Source organism: Centrocercus urophasianus, unplaced genomic scaffold (assembly GCF_019232065.1).
Source record: "Centrocercus urophasianus isolate 14NV4802_14NV808 unplaced genomic scaffold, USGS_Curo_1.0 seq_35, whole genome shotgun sequence".
NCBI classification, from domain to species: Eukaryota; Metazoa; Chordata; class Aves; order Galliformes; family Phasianidae; genus Centrocercus; species Centrocercus urophasianus.
The window spans coordinates 5514389-5518079 of record NW_024884922.1 but is presented as its reverse complement, the minus strand read 5'-3'; positions in this window follow the sequence as shown (position 1 = coordinate 5518079).

The following is a 3691-nucleotide window of genomic DNA, read 5'->3' as shown; positions in this document are numbered from 1 at the left end:
ATTTTCTGGGTCTCCATTTGTCTCCTTTTGTCACTCCTGTCTGTTGCTTTCTTTTTTCTCATTAATAATATGACCCCACTGGTGGAACTTAAGCCACCTAGTACAAATCAAATGCACAAGTAAGAAGCAACAATTCACATTCAAGTAATTGTGAAAAGGGGTGAAGAGAGAAACATAGATACAGAAATTCAAATATGAAAATTACATTACAATTAATACCCCCATCTTCACAAGTAATTGACTTCAAAAGAGTTGGTTTTGTGACACTGAGCATTAATGAGATTATAGGAACAGAGACTATAAAACTCTTAAAGAGATTCTTGATAAGGTATAATAATTTATAAATACAGTTGTCTTGCTTTCCAGGCCTGCCCAGATTTGGGAACTGCTTGGCTGCTTTCAAAAATGTGAGCAATTAAACTATGGAACCATGTTTTCGTTAGCATTTCCAGCAGGTAAATAATTCAGAGAGAATTGTAGAGTCTCATGAGGTGGACTTCAACATCAGATGCAGTAAAATAAATTTAGATTACTTAAATTTGTGTGCTAAGTAGGTTCCTAAGCAGTCAGAGTTGGTAGACACCTAACAAATAATGTCTGTTGAGCTTAGAGAATGTGTTAGATGATGCTGGACTACAGTGCAAAGACAGTGGATTCTTCTTCACAGTATCTGGTCAATTGGACTGCACAGATCTCCAGGAGTCGTCTCAGTTATGCAGGCAGATACCTTGTGCCATGTCAAATGCATTTGAATTTATTGTAAGATATTCAACATGAACTACAGGAAGGAATGGACATATGAAAAGAATCTGATACATTTACCTATCCCTAGCAGATACCTATCACACAGTGCTAAAAACCCTCGTTTAATTGACTGAATAGAGCCACCCGTGAATAATGGGAATGACACAGACCTTAGAGGTGTGTATGTTTACAAATAAATACCAAAATTTAGTTTACTGATTCTGAACATGAATTTCACTCTATACCTATGAGGTTTTCTGAGAATGGAAAGATAACACTAATCTAAACAATATATCTTGTTCAGCCAAGTTAATTCTGCGTGTAACCTGTAATCAGAAATTGGGATGCTGTTAAAAGCACAGAAAAAAATATCAGGACAACTACCAATCATAGACCATTCTGACAAGGAGTCAGGATGAAGCTTAAAAGAATTATTTATTATCTCCCTTTCCACACAGTGTTTGTGTATTTTTTCCAGCTTAGGGTGACAGGGAAGTATTGAGCTTCAACACCCATCTGTATCTACTCAGATCAAGGTCGTAGTTCAAAGGGTGCCTTGAAAAAATGCTTGACATTTAGAGTAATATAAGGACATTCAGAAGAAAAGCTCCTGAGACAACTGAGACAAGGAGAAGCTTGTTGGAAATAATTTTAAGAAGAAAAATGATTGTTAACACATTAAATAAAACTATTTGCAGAAACATAGGGAGGATATATTTTTTTCCAGATACGGTACTTTATTCAAAAGCTTCCATGCTGTTCCAATGATTCTTAACTGTCTTTGATTTGAGTACTTAGAAAGATGCTTTTGTTGCATGTTTTAGCAAGTGCATTTTTGTTCAAAAGGTTATTGCTGTTTAAATATATTGCTCAAATTTTCTTGACAGGCATCCCAAAATACTCATGCATGATCAGAGAGATGAAGGCATAGTGAAAATGTTGTGCTTCTAAATTCATAGCTACACTAAAACACAGTAATCATATTCTTAAAGGAAAATGTACAGATAGTATATTATAATGTATAATATAACACTGAGAGTATAGAATTTAATATATATAAGTTTTTCACACAAAATGTGATAATGCACTGGAACAGGTTGCCCAAGGAGGATGTGGATGCTCCATCCCTGGAGGCACTCAAAACCAGGCTGGATGAGACTCAGGGCAGCCTGGCCTAGTAGTTGGCGACTCTGCACATAGCAGGGGGTTGGAACTAGGTGATCACTATGGTTCTTTTCAGCCCAGGCCAGTCTATGATTCTGTGGTTCCATGAGATACTGATACGTCTAAATTCAGAAACGCGATAGCAGAGTTTTGGGAATAACCTCCCTGCACCAACATCTCACTTTATTTTTGTCTATTGTTTTGGTTTTATTGTACTCAAGTCTTTCCTGAATTTTTTCCTTTTAGATGTAAAATTCCTAAGTCTGTTGATTGACACAGCAGTGTGCACATATAAAACCAGTACAAAGTCTGAAGAAATAGAAATCTTCGTGCATACTAGAGGTGGATTTTTTTCCTTACCAGTTTGTACAGTTCGGTTTAGTATCACATTAAAAAAAAAAAGCAAGACTGTCTTTGTTTGTTTCTTTGTATTAAGAAACTCCATGAAGGTAACTTTGAGAGAAATTTGGCTAAACCCATGTTTGTGGTTGGCTATGGAATGCAAAAACAGAATCTTCAACAACCCTAAATCTAAACAGCAGTGAAATAAAAAGCTAAGTTTAACTGTGGACTTTTGAAAACCTGTGACTGCTAATAACTTTCTTTGTTGAGGAATGACAAAAGATTTTCAGACAAGAACAGTGTTTTTAATGACCAAAAGGTTAGTTCAGGCTGACTGCTGTGGCTCTTTGTCTTAGACACCATTGGCTTGTAATTTATTCCTTGCCTAAATTCTATTGTCTGGGTTTTAGAAATGCATGTCTGAACCAGTCATGCCAGTCTGTAAGTAAACTGAGCAAAATTGGCACACCCAGGTGGTGACTCATTCTTCAGCTCACAAGATGCAATGAATTTCTTTTTGAACATGCACGCTTCCCTGCACTTGCTGAATCTAAATACCGAATTTGTAACAGACTGAGTGAAAGAAGACAAGTCTTGCCTGTCATATCTGAGTTCAAGAGGGTGATGAACAGTACAGACTGCCTCCTGCTCACCCCTGCCAAAGCCTTGCTGTCTGTACAGCTAATAGAGGGAAGCAGTCTTACTGTCTGGGTTGACATCTGTGGTAGGATTTTGCTCCTCAGCATTATTTTTCTAAGTTTTATGTGGTTCCAGTGAAATTTTTACGAGGAATCGGATTTGGCTGAAAATCTCAATTTTTCCCATATGGGAAGAGGAAGGAAAATGTACTGTTCCTATCAATTTAATATATATATATATATAAAATATTACATACATATGTATATATGTGCAATACATATATATATAAAAAATACATTCTTTATGGCTGCACTGAAATCAAAGTAGAGTAAAAGGTTTATTTGTAGTTTGGCTTAACATTTAAAATGAACCTACTAGACGGGCAGTAGTTAGGTTGTCTCTCCCTGCATGGCAGCAACTCCTGCAACTCTTAACACTGCAGTGCTTTAGTGGAGCCTCACAACATGAAGTGAGAATTATACTCTATTTAGCTGCCAAACCCACTGTGAAGAAAGGCAAAAATTAGAAAAACTACACCCGTTATCAGATACTGTGTAAAGAGTTCACTCAGATCTGCTGTCACACAGAAACAAAAGGGGTTAGTTTGATATTTCCAAAGCCATTTCCATGAAGTGATCATTCTAACTTTGTAGGAGCTTTATTAAAGAGACAACACTGCCATAACCTGCCATTTTGCATGCAGTGTTAGGAAAATAGTGTTGATTTATAAAGTTAAAAATAATCTGTACTCACTGGCAGCCACAGATGGACTTATGGCCTCTGAAAAATTACAGGTGCATCA